The following is a 12,596-nucleotide window of genomic DNA, read 5'->3' as shown; positions in this document are numbered from 1 at the left end:
TATGATAGGCACACAGTGAGAGAGAGAGGCAGAGACATAGGCAGAGGGAGAAGCAGGCTCCATGCACTGGGAGCCCGACGTAGGACTCGATTCCGGGTCCCCAGGATCCCGCCCTGGGCCAAAGGCAGGCGCCAAACCACTGCGCCACCCAGGGATCCTTTTGCTCATTTTTTTTACTGAGTTAGTGGTCTTTTTGAACTCCAGAAGTTCTTTATGAATTGAGGAAATTAACTCATCATCTGTTATTGAATTACAAATGTTTTCTCGCATTGTCATTTGTCTTTGACTTTGCTGAATGAGTATTAACCCCACACAGACCTTTTATTGTTATTGTTGTCACTAGGTTGAATTTATTCATATTTCATTTATGAAATTTGGACTTAAAGCTATGCTTTATGGCAGCATAATCCCATACACCCTTTATCCAGTTTTCCTCAATGGTAACATCCTGCAAAACTAAGGACCAATATTACAAACAGGGAATTCACATTGCTGTGATCTATCAGATTTTATACGTTTTACATGCACTCAGTGTGTGAATTAATGTGTGTGCTTGTGTGTATATTTAGTTCTTGCATTTTGATCACATGCATCGGTTTATGTATCCACCACCAAGGACACAGAACATTTCCCTTCATCACAAAGATCTCTCCTACTGCCTTTTATAACCACCCCCACCTCTCTCCCACCTTCACTGTCAGGAAGCCCTGGCAACCATTGATCTGTTCTCCATCTCTATAATGTTATTTCTAGAATATTGTATCAGTGGAATAATGCAGCGTGTAAATTTTTGGGAACTGGCTATTTATTTATTTATTTATTTATTTATTTTTACTCAGCATAATTCCATTGAGGTGCATCCCTACTTCTTGCACTTCAGTCATTAGCTCTTTTTTTTTTTTTAAGATCAATTTTATTTATCTTAGAGGGATACAGAGTGTGAGCAGGAGAGGCAGAGAGAGAGGGAGACAAGCAGACTCTCTGCTGAACCCAGAGCCCCACTCGGGGCTCGATCTCACGATGCCGAGATCACAACCTGAGCCGAAACCAAGAGTGGGACACCCAACTGACTAAGCCACCTAGATGTTCTTAATTAGTTCCTTTTTATTTTTTAATTTTTTTTTAATTTTATTTTTTTAAGATTTTATTTATTTACTTGAGAGAGAGAGAGAGAGTATAAGTGAAGGGGAGGGGCAGAGGGAGAGAGAGAAGCAGGCTCTCCAGTGAGCAGGGAGCCTGATGTGGGGCTCGATCCCAGGACCCCCAAGATTGTGACCTGAGCCAAAGGCAGATGCTCAACCAACTGAGCCACCCAGATGCCCCTAATTAGATCTGTTTTATTGATGCCAGTATTTCAAGATACGGCTGTACTATCACTTCCCTATTCATTGTTGAAGGGCATTTGGTTTTTTCAAATGTGGAGCTATTTTGAGTAAAGCCACTATGGGCATTCATGGACAAGGTGTTTGTGTGAACATAGGTCCTCATTTCTCTGGGATAAGGAGTGCATTTGCTGGTCATTTGTCATCACATGTTTACTTTTGTATAAAACTGCTCAATGTTTTCAGATGAACTATACTATTTTACAGTCCACCAGAAGCATACAAGTGATCAAGGTTCCCTGCATCCTCACCAGGATTTGGTGATGTCACTATTCCTTATTTCATCCATTCTGATGTGAATGTAGTGGTACCTCATTGTGGTTTTATTTGTTTCCCTAATGGCTTATGATACCGAGCTTGTTTGCCTTCTGTATATCCTCTTTGGTAAAATGCCCATTTGTGGTTTTTGCCCATTTTCTGATGTTTTTGCTTTTTACTATTGATTTTTTAGTCTCTATATATTCTAGATACCACTCCTTTGTCAGACATGTGATTTGCAAATATTTTCTTCCAGTCCATAGCTTGTCATTTCATTCTCATAACCATGACTCTCATAGGACAGAAATTTATTTTAATAAGACCCAATGGATCAGATTTGCTTTTTTTGTTAACTTAGAAAAAAAAATCAAGAAATGTGATATGCATATTCCTCAAGTGTGATGGCTGAAAAATGTACACTTAAAAAATATTTATCTATTTATTTATTTGAGAGAGAGAGAGAAAGAGAGAGACAACTAGTGGGAGGAGCAGAGAGAGGTAGAGAATTCCAAGCAGACTTCAAGCCGAGCGTGGAGCTGGATGCAGGGCTCAATCCCAGGACCCTGAGATCATGACCTGAGCTGAAACCGAGAGTCAGACACCTAACCTACTGGGCCACCCAGTCGCCCTAAAATGCACACTCTTAATGCAATCTGTAGGAGAAGTGAGAGTACAGATGTTAGGACTATTTTACAGATTAAGGACATTGGACCTTGCCTTGACTTCTGGTTCGAGAGTCTTCCCACTACCCCACTGTGAATGGAGTTCTGTGTGTATTTCGGCAGAATGATTGATATAAATCGGCACAATATAAGTCTTCTGGTCATTTTAACCACTTAGGACACATATGAGACCTTCCCAATGAGTGTCCTTTGAGATCACACATCTTTCTTTTTTTAAAGATTATATTTCTTTATTTGAGAGAGAACAAAGGGCAGGAGGGAGCAGAGGGTGAGGGAGATGCAGATTCCCTGCTGAGTGTGATACCTGATTCCAGGCTCAATCTCAAGACCCAGAGATCACGACCTGAACCAAAATGAAGAGTTGGATGCCCAACTGACTAAGCCACCCAGGCACCTTGCCCACACATCACTTCCAACCTACTTTCTTTGTAATACAATCAATATTTTTCCATTGATATATTTACGACGTGATGTGATAAGTGAATATGGACTCCGAAAGCATCCCCCTGACCTATCCCAGCTCCAGCAGTCATGGATAAGCAAGGGACCATGCATTGAGCTGTCCAAACTGAGTGCATGAAATTCTAAAAACTGAGATGAAAGGCCTCGCCGAGAGATAGTCACAAGAAATGGCATTATAGGGGAGCCTGGGTGGTTCCGAGGTTGAACGTCTGCCTTCGGCTCAGGTCGTGATCCCTGGGTCCTGGGATTAAGTCCCACAACGGATTCCCCACTGGGAGCCTGTTTCTCCCTCTGCCTGTGTCTCTGCCTCTCTCTCTGTGTCTCTCATGAATAAATAAGTAAAATCTCTTAAAAAAAAAAAGGAAAAAGAAATGACATCATGCACTAAGAGGAGGGCTTTTATTGAAGAGAAAAGGTCATGTGGCATCAGGGTGTCCTTGTGTCATTTGTGCTAACTGGAGTCCCTAGCCTGGGGGCTGAGCCCTTCTGCTGTTCCCCAGGAGAAGTGGCAATCTGCAATCCCAGTCAGTAGGTGCCCGTGTTGTTTCCAGGCTCACCTGAGCTAGTGTCCCTTCATCTCTATGCCTGGTGGTCCGAGAAGGCTCTGGGGGGAGGCTGTCTCTTAGAGTGGAACTCTTCCTGCCATCATGCCCCGTGATTATCAAGTTAGCTCAGGCAGGACTGAGGGGTTCTGGCTGGGAGGGAGTCTGGCTGGGAGGGCCTGCAGCTCCCCAGGGAGCCAACCCTGGCTTGCGACTGCTCCACAATCAGGAGCAGCTCCTCTGGAGCCTTGTGAAGACGCAGGGATGTGCTCTCTCTTTCCTAGTCCTACGATACCAGGGGGAGACCTGGAGGGCCCAGGCTGCTGGCAGAGATGCCCAAAGAGCTGGGTTACCCCACACACTTCCCCGGGGAAGAGACCCCAAAAGACTGAGCCGCTCAAAATGCCCCTCCCAGGGAAGACTCAAGGAGAACAACATTGGGAGAAAGAGCCAGAGGTACCTGCACTTCCTACTTCTGGAAGAGGACATCTGTGGGGAGAGACGTGGATGTGCCCAGAGCACCCTGCAAGGCTGCAATGATCTGTGGCCTGGAAAACACGAAAGAAGGTCAGTGATGACTCCCTGACCCCTTTTGTGATAAAGCATAGGATCCAAGCAGGTGGAGGCACATGCATGTTGCCCCAGAGAACCCATAGCACATTCCCCAGGCGTGATCCCATCACAGATGTCCTATGGGTGTTTGCTGCCAGTGGCTGTGGGGAAAGCTCTGGGGTCTTTCCTTTCTTGGCTGGGTCAGAGCTCAGGGTACATCACTGCTGCCTTTTTTTTTTTTTTTTTGAGATTTTTTTTTTTTTTTTATATTCATGAGAGACAGAGAGAGAGGCAGAGACACAGCCAGAGGGAGAAGCAGGCTCCCTGTGGGGAGCCCAATGTGGGACTCAATTCCAGGACCCTGGGATCACACCCTGAGCCGAAGGCAGATGCTCAACCACTGAGCCATGCAGGTGCCCGCCTCACTGCTGTCTTGACCCCTTCTCTGCTCCTGTGGATGCTGCATTGTTCCATGTGTCTTTGCTACATCCTCAATGGGATCCCCACCCAAGGCTGTCACCTCTCAGGCTCTGTGGTGTGGGCACCTGAACCTCCTCCCAGTGGGCCTCATGGCACTTGAAGCAGTGGCCATACACCACTATGGGGTGTGAAGGCAGCTCCGGGGACCCAGCCAGACCTGCTTGCAGCCCAACCAGTGCCCCCACCTTCCTAGCTGTGCAGGCTTCCCTGTGATTCTCTGTAACTATATATAAGTGAGAGATTCTAGAAGGGGAAATAATGTTGCTTGTTTCTTCTTCTGGTGTCTCCTTATTCTCTGTTTCCCTTTTTATTTTGTTTTTAAAATCTATTTATTTATTTTTTTAGTAATCTCTTTCCCCAACGTGGGGCTCAAACTCACGGCCCCGAGATCAAGAGTCACACGCTGTTCCAACTGAGCCAGCCAGGCACCCCCTCCCTTCCCTTGTTCTCTGCTTTCGAGTGAGTTTTTCTTGAATTCCTCCCCGACCTACTCAGACCTCTTGTACTTTTTTTTATATGATTTTATTTATTTGAGAAAGAGAGAGAGAGCACAAGCAGGAAGGAGGGGCAGAGGGAGAGGGAGAAGCAGATTCCCCACTGAGCAGGGAGCCTGATGCAGGACTCGATCCCAGGACCCCAGGATCATGACCTGTGTTGAAGGCAGATGTTTCACCAACTGAGCCACCCAGGCACCCTGACCTCCTGTACTTAAAGCTCCAGGAGCTTGTTGGCTGGCCTTGTACCACGTGCCAAGTGGGAGCTAGGGAATCCACACCACCAGTGCTTTCCCAGCAGCACCTGGCTCTCAATCCCATGGTTATCTTGCATACCACACTGTTTGGAAGGTCCCAAGCTTCTGCTTTGCCTTCCCTCCCAGGGAGCCAGGCCCCTCCTTTCTTGGGTGTATTATACCATGAGTCACATAGAGAGCAGGCCATATACATAGAAGGCTTCCAAACGCATATTAATGTTTAAAAAATCTTGTCCCTATTTCACAGGAACAAGAGAGCTTCCTTCTGCCAATACACACACACACACACACACACACACACACACACACACACTCCTCCCTCCCTATTCTGTTCTACTGAACCCTTTGGGATTCTTCGAAACCGGGACAAAAAATCTTGAATAGAGGATGCCAATGAAAACCTCAGGTTTTTTTTAGAGGGGACAGGGAGGGAGGCTTCTATGCTCCTGGCCATATTCTTTTTTTTTTTTTTTTTTTTTTCTGGCCATGTTCTGTTTCTCCATCTGGGATTTGTTTAATGCAAAGTGTAAAAGGATATCCATGGTGGGAAGTCTTCCATCAAACCAAATTTCTCCTTCGGAAACAGTCTCTTGCCCATGATTATGGTCGGCTCCAAGACGGGCTTTGCCAGCATGCTTGTGTTTTTGTTTTTGTTTTTTTCCAGTCCCACCTGGGCCTGAGAACCATGGTGCTCCATCTCTAGTGTACACCCTAGCTTGTATCCTTTCAACAGTTTTGCATCTACTCCACTGCCACTTCCGTTGGTGTGTTTGTTTCCTGCTAATTTCTCTGGTTGGTCCCCTTGACCTGGGCTGGCCTGAATTAATCCTGAATTAATCGATGAGGAAATCGGCATGCTTTCCTCAGTCCCCACCTCTGTCTCTAATTCCAGTTATTCCATTTTGACAGGAGCCATCTTGGCTCATCCACATTCCAAGCACTGCTTGGAGTTTTATCATCAACCCAGGCTAAGTGACAGGTGGGAAGTAATGGGAAGGAGAAGCGAGAGATAAGGCTGTGACTGTCAGGTGACCCGTTTTGAATTAGATAGTCCTGAATGTGAACATCTTTTTAAAAAACATACCTTTTCTCTTGAAAGACAGATAATAAATCCCAAATGGCGTTTGCCTCAGGATTTGGGAAGGAGGAGGTGTAGGTGGGTATAGGTGATGTTTTGTGAAAGAGGCCTTTCCCTTCATCTATCCTGTTTTAATTTTTTTTTAAGATTTTATTTATTGAGAGAGAAAGAGAAAGCATGAGTGGCAGGAGGGGCAGAGGGAGAGAGAAGAAGGAGATTTCCTGCTGAGCTGGGACTTGATTCCAGGACCCCAAGATCATGATCTGAGCCAAAGGCAGATGCTCAACCACTGAGCCACCCAAGAGCCCCCTCTTTTTAGCCAACATTAAAGGAAACCATCTGGCTTTCTTAGAGGGCGTGATCTGAAACACACGAGGCAAGAGAGGAAGGATGGAGCTGAAGAGGGGACTGGACACTCCCTGGAATCCTTGTTCTTTCTGGAAACGAACAGCAGGGTGTTGAGGGTGCTCAACTCCTCCCCCGCCCCTGCCGCCCTGTGCTCCCCATGAGCTGGCTCTATGGTCTGACTGCAGGGAACTCATCCAGAAAGAATCTTCTTCAAAGCCTCTCAGTGTGATGGAGAGTACGAATTGCTGCCAGTCGTGGAGGAAATGTGTTCCTGGCGCCTTTGAGTTCCAACTCGTAGACTTGCCACGTTCTGGCAATCTGTGTGTGAATTGTGTCTTGCTCCAACGTGTACCCAGATTGGGGGTGGGGAGCCGTCACCCCTTCCTTTTAAACTGCTGTTCCTCTCCATTTGCTGCCGCAGATGCCAGCACAATTCTTGTCGTGTTAATTTGACCAGGAGAGTGAGAACTGGCAGCAGCATTCATTAAAAAGGATATGCCACCCAAGAGATAGCTTGAGTGCACTTCTTCTCTTAGCATTCCTCTGTATGTGTTCTCTTCTTTCCAACCTACAGCTGACATTCCACAGGTTCCAGGGAGGGGAAGACGTGATGTTCACTGGAAACATGAATGAAAAGTGAGAGGTAGTCGAGAAAGGACTCCAAATGTAATGAGAGTCTCCAATCTTAGAGGGGTTAAAAAGGCCTGGGTGGCTCAGTTGGTTAAGCATCCGACTCTGGCTCAGGTTGTGATCTCAGGGTGGTGAGATCGAGCTGCACATTGAGCTCCATGCTCGGCTCAGAATCTGCTGGAGATTCTCCCTCTCTCCCTCCCCCTCCGCATGCTCACTCTCTCTCGCTCAAATCAATCAATAAATCTAAAAAAAAAACAAAAAACAAACAAAAAAAAACTGAAGGCACTAAAAAGAATTAGTAGAGACTCGGGGAAAAGTACTGAATGGTAAGGTTATGGTTACGATGGAAGGATTGGTAGAAAATGGTATAAATGGATTTTTTTTTTTTAAAACAGAGAGAAATAATGCCATTCTTCCTTTCATAAAAGGAACCAAGACTCCTTTGGGGAAATGACTGAGTCTAGGCTTGGGGCAGGAAAGGTGCATTAGCCCTGAGGTCTCATAATCCCCCAAAATAAGAAAATGCTGAGAAACAAGACCACTCAACAATGCACAAACCCAATGGATGTATGCCAAATGGACATAAGAGCAAACGGAACGATCTCCCAGTGGAGAAAACATTTGAGCACAAAATTAATAATGTAGTAGTGGATTACAACTTCAAGTATAAATATCCGTGAGTTCACACTGATGTAAAGAAATGATTGAATATATAGATAAGTGGGGGAGAAGAGCCAAGTCTCCTCTACAGAAGAATACCAAGTAATTTATATACCTGTGACCCCTCCTTGGAAGTGGAAATTAGCTCCCTGCTCTTTACCTGTGACCTGTGCATGGTGACTTCTTCTTCTTCTTCTTTTTTTTTTTTTTAAAGATTTTTATTTATTTATTCATGTGAGACACACACACACACACAGAGGAAGAGACACAGGCAGAGGGAGAAGCAGGCTCCATACAGGGAGCCTGACATGGGACTCGATCCTGGGTCTCCAGGATCAGGCCCTGGGCTAAAGGTGGCGCTAAACCACTGAGCCACCCGGGGATCCCTGCATGGTGACTTCTTTCCAAAAAGTACAGCATAGAAAGAGAGAGGAAAAAAAAAAAAACTTTTTTAGTGGAGGAATTTGACAGTACTCCCCCAGCAGGGGTGATCCATGTTAACATCATTGTTGTTAAAACGTATTAATAGCACATATCTTTGATATGGTGACAATGGTACATCACCTCATTGGTCTTCCCAAAGTGGTAACTCCAGTCTAACCATGAGAACAATCATCAGACAAACCCAACTTGAAGGACATTCTACAAAATACCTGACCGGTACTCCTCGAGCCTGTCAAGGTTATCAAAAACAAGGAAAGTCTTAGAAAGTGTCACAGTCCCGAGGAGCCTAAGGAGACATGATGGGTAAATGGAACATGGCGTCTTGGGTGGGATCCTGGCACAGAGAAAGGACACCGTGGGGAAAAAACTAAAGAACGCAGAATAAGGTATGGGCTTTAGTTAATAATCATGTATCAATAATGTTGCTTGGAACCATAAATATCAACTAGAATATGGAACTGGGTCCAGTCTGGGGGAAAAAAAAAGTTTTACATTTGCCATCAGAAGTCTAGCTACCACCTGGTCAGTCCTGCTCACATTGTAAAAAAATAAGAAAAAAATATATAGTGGCTGCAAGCTGTGTTTTAAAATTTTAATGCTGTTCTAAATGCCCATAATTTCAGGTAGTCTCCTTTGGAAGTGCAGGCAGTATTTTTAGCTATCTAATGTATTTGTTCTGGGCTTGTTGACAGAGTAGCATTGGCCGAGCCATAGAGGGAAGGAAGCAAATTTGGGGAGGAATCCACCAAGTTGACATGGGAATTATTCAAAATCAAACAGTTCCTCCTCAACCCGTGTTTCCCCTGCTGCATCCAACAAAGGGTGATTTTTCCTCTTCATAAGACTAAGATGCACTTCGAATTGTCAGATTAATTAAGTCATTTTCAGTTCGTTATGTATGCCTTTAAGGAGACTTTCTAATAAACTCAGTTGTTATCAGAAGTGTCCTTGGGTTTCACATTTTGGTCCCCCGTGTGGCCCTTTGTTTTCTAATCAACATCACAACTTCTAAATTAGGCGAGGGAAGCATCTTGTTCTCTCAAACCCATTTGGTGTGCGAGCAAATCAGAATAGAGCTGAGGCTGCCACCTCTTTATTTGTTGTGTCAACCAATTAAAAAGTGTTACTCTCTTGGTAATAAAGTGCAACTTTGTCCCCCTGGGTCCTCACTCTGGCCTCTTCTGATCTGGCTCTTTCTTTAATTTTCTAGCTGGGCTCACTTTGGTCTCAGATTGCACAATCATCCCGGGCTCTGCCTGGGTCAAAGCCCTTCTCCATTGGAGGGAAGATACGGAATCGTTCTGTCCTTTCTTTTACTCCAAGCCTACTGTTCCCAGGAGCCAGTAACAGAATCCATGCCATACAGGGCTGTGTCAGAAATCTCTTAGAAGAGGCGCGTGGATGGCTCAGTGGTTGAGCATCTGCCTTCAGTTCAGGGCATGATCCCAGGGTCCTGGGATCCAGTCTCTCATTGGGCTCCCGGTAGGGAGCCTGCTTCTCCCTCTACCTGTGTCTCTGCCTCTCCCTGTCTCTCTCATGAATAAATGAATAAAGTCTTAAAAAGAAAAAAGAAACAACAAAACCAGAATATGTAAACGTGTTTCTTTGTATGTCCAGATAATTGATGGAATAAACTGGGTGGCAGCCAGGATGTGGGAGTAAGGCATTCAGAAAGACTAAAATATCATACAGGACATGTGTGGCCTCAGAAGCATCATGTCCCTTGCTGCCAGGGCTGGTTTGGTTTTACTTTTTGCCCTCATATTTTTGTGTAACTGAGGGATTTGGCAGACTAAGAGAAGCGAACACTTTTATTTAACTTCTGAGCATCCAAAATACTTTAGCATTCATGATCTCATTTGATCCCTACACCCTGTGTTGTTCGAAAGGCCAGAATTACCTTCTCTTTTTGACAGCAAAGGGAACTGTGCCCCAGGAGGTCACACACACTAGTTGCTGAACTAGTAAAAAGAAGCCTCAGGACTGGAATTCAGGTCTCCCAAATTTAAGTTTTAGGCTTTTCGTCCTATAGTAATGTTCTAATTTTTTTCTCCTAGCGTCTGAATTCGCTTGTCTGATGAAATGTGTCCTAAAAATAGCACGTACACAGACACACATACACACACACAATTTTGCTATAATTTGAACTTCCCATCGTCCCCAGGTTGTGAACTACTGTCCTCCATGATATCAGCTCCATGAAGGTGATCGAGCAAAAATAAGGAAACTCTGAAATAGGACAATAAGCAACCTGAAGATAAGAATTGAAACCAAACTCCTAGGTTCTTTTGCCAAGTTTCCTCCCTTCTCTCGGAATACATTCTCTCTCACAGGGAATGGCATATCCTGAAATTAAATGTGTTAAAAAAATACCCTGGGGGTGGGAGGTGGAGGTAGATGCAAAAATGAGAACACGTTGATGGAAAATAAAAACCTGAGAGGATAGGGAACTGCAGGACGAGGAGGACAGTCAAAGAAAAAAAGAAAAGAGAATAAAAATGATGTTCAATGAGATATTTGCAATCATGACGATTTGCCACCCACGTAGTATGTGTATTTATGACATCTGTCTGGGGTGGTGGTGGTGATGGTGACCAAAAGAGGAGCGTGACACAGAGAGAATAACACAGGCTAGGAGCACCTGGGTGGCCCAGCGGTTGACCGTCTGCCTTTGGCTCAGGCCCTGATCCCTGGGTCCTGGGGTCAAGTCCCACATCGGGCTCCCCGCAGGGAGCCTGCTTCTCCCTCTGCCTGTGTCTCTGCCTCTCTGTGTGTGTGTCTCTCATGAATAAATAAATAAAATCTTAAAACAAAACAAGTTAGGCTAATGGAAGCCAAGTGGGCATTGGCCCTCATCACACTAGGCCCAGTGGGAATTAGCCCCTGGTCCTGGGTTTTCTCTTTGATTTGCAACTGTCCAGTCACCAAACCACCATGACATTGTCCTTCAGTCTCCAGCGACTCCTCCTGGAGAAGGATTTGGAGGAGGTTCATTTCCTCTCTCCAAGCTTGAGATTCTAGGAGATGGAGTTGGGCCTGGGGGTTAGGGAATGAACAGGAAGGTATTATAGTGAACAGGCCCACCAGGTGTTGAGCTAAGATTTGCAAAATAAGTTAGAAAACCAGACCATCAAGCAAAGGTTGAATAAGTGTTTCTCGGGCTCTCTGGCCAAGTATCTCCAGAAATTCCTTTGCCAAGCATCCTTGGGCCAGCCTCCCTCCTTTCATGGGTACCCGGCCCCAGCAGGCCCTAACTTAGCCCTGGTTATGTCTGCAGGTGGGGGTTATTCCGTGTCCTGTTTAAGGCTCAGGAGGTCAGCGTGGATGTCTGTCCACTGGAAAGTAATTCCAGGATCAAATTCGTAATTTTGAAAATTGATAGGAGTTAACAATCACAAAATTGGTCCTTTTCAGCCCAGTTACCTCTATTATTTTAATGATGGCATTTGTCTATTCAGTGATTCACCCTGAGCTTGGCACCCAACCAACAGATGGTCCATCCAGATAGTGTCTACATCTTGATGCAGAATCAAGAATTGCTGTTTATTCATTTGGCTGTATTAATGACCAATTTGTGCTCAGTCAATTAGATTAGATCAGTGACTTAGATCCAATTAGTTAATTCAATTTTTTTTTCCTTTAAAGGAAAAAGAAAAGCCACACCAGCCTTTTTTTTTTTTTTTTTTTTTTAGTGTGTGTGTGTGTGTTTTAAATCCTGTGTACTTATTCTACTGAAGATACTTTTGACTATGGCATGTTGTGAAAGTCGAACACAGAATTCAAGGTGACCCTGGTGAAAATAGACACAAAAGGCACTGACTAAAAGGTAGGACATAGAAGGAAGAGAAGAGAGTTTATACTGATGCAGAATGCTGGTTGGTACAAATCCTATGCCAAGAAAATATCACATCTATGTTTAATGTGCTCAGTTTTATGGGGAAACATATTTTTGTAGGTTAGTTCATGGTGGTTTTGAATAAAATGTCAAAAAATTCCAACCAAACAGAAAATGTAATAGTGATGCACAGAATTTGCACATGAATATCTGCGAGTGGCTGTGTGGTGATTATCCTTGGCATTCGCTGGGCACACTCTTCATCTCACGTTTCTCAGGAAGAACTAACCCCAATGTGTTATTTCCTCTAGTCGTAAATCAGTGTCATCTTTCAGGGGAAAAAGCACATAATAGCCAATGACGCTTGGTGTCCCTCATGGTCTCACCCCCTTCCTTTCATAAATATTTCAGTTTGGGGCAATAAGGCTGCATAATTGAAACAGAATTCTCAAGCCATGTTCTATATAAAGTGATAGAACTGTGTTTGG

Source organism: Canis lupus, chromosome 3, assembly GCF_048164855.1.
Source record: "Canis lupus baileyi chromosome 3, mCanLup2.hap1, whole genome shotgun sequence".
NCBI lineage: Eukaryota > Metazoa > Chordata > Mammalia > Carnivora > Canidae > Canis > Canis lupus.
Note: the sequence above shows the minus strand (reverse complement) of the source record.